Below are 1273 nucleotides of genomic sequence, written 5' to 3'. Positions count from 1 at the left end.
GCATTTGGAAATTGCTCCCAAGAATGAACCAGACTTGTGGAGGTCTACAATTTATTTTCTGAGGTCTTTGCTGATTTCTTTTGATATTCCCTTGATGTCAAGCAAAGAGGCACTGAGTTTGAAGGTAGGCCTTGAAATACATCCACAGGTACACCTCCAATTGACTCAAATTATGTCAACTAGCATATCAGATGCTTCTAAAGCCATGACATCATTTTCTGGAATTTCCCAAGCTTTTTAGTCACATACACTTAGTGTATGTAAACTTCTGACCCACTGGATTTGTGATACAGTGAATTATAAGTGAAATAATCTGTCTAAACAATTGTTGGAAAAATTACTTGTGTCCTGCACAAAGTAGATGTCCTAAACCAACTTTGCCAAAACTATAGTTTGTTAACAAGATATTTGTGGAGTGGTTGAAAAACGAGTTTTTATGACTACAACCTAAGTGTATGTAAACTTCAGACATCAACTGTACATGTTGAAGCAGTCCCTGGCGCTCTATATTGCCTCGGGGGTATCAAAGGGGTGAATATAATATTACGGTAATGTTATATAATATTACGATAATAGTATATAATATTACGGTAATGGTATATAATATTACGGTAATGGTATATAATATTACGGTAATGGTGTATAATATTACGGTAATGGTGTATAATATTACGGTAATGGTATATAATATTACGGTAATGGTATATACTATTACGGTAATGGTATATACTATTACGGTAATGGTATATAATATCACGGTAATGGTATATACTATTACGGTAATGGTATATAATATCACGGTAATGTAATATACTATCACGGTAATGGTATATAATATTACGGTAATGGTATATAATATTACGGTAATGGTATATAATATTAAGGTAATAGTATATAATATTACGGTAATAGTATATAATATTACGGTAATGGTATATAATATTACGGTAATGGTATATACTATTACGGTAATGGTGAAGGCCAAAGATATTACTGAAACGTGGGTTCTTCTCACACATATATTTAGGTGACTGATTACCTTAAACATCAGGCCGTCCCAAACCGAACCCTGTTCCTTTTACAGTGCACTACTTTTTCACCAGGGGCCAACAGTGCTCTGTTCAAAAGAAGTGGACTTTAAAGAGAGTAGGGTGCCATTTGTGAGGCAGACCAGGTACAACGAGAATGTATTAACTTGTATATTACAGTACGAATGTATTGTGAGATGCTGAGAATACACTGTGATCGATGAAACCGGTGACAAGACTAATTA

Source organism: Oncorhynchus tshawytscha, linkage group LG19, assembly GCF_018296145.1.
Source record: "Oncorhynchus tshawytscha isolate Ot180627B linkage group LG19, Otsh_v2.0, whole genome shotgun sequence".
NCBI lineage: Eukaryota > Metazoa > Chordata > Actinopteri > Salmoniformes > Salmonidae > Oncorhynchus > Oncorhynchus tshawytscha.
Note: the sequence above shows the minus strand (reverse complement) of the source record.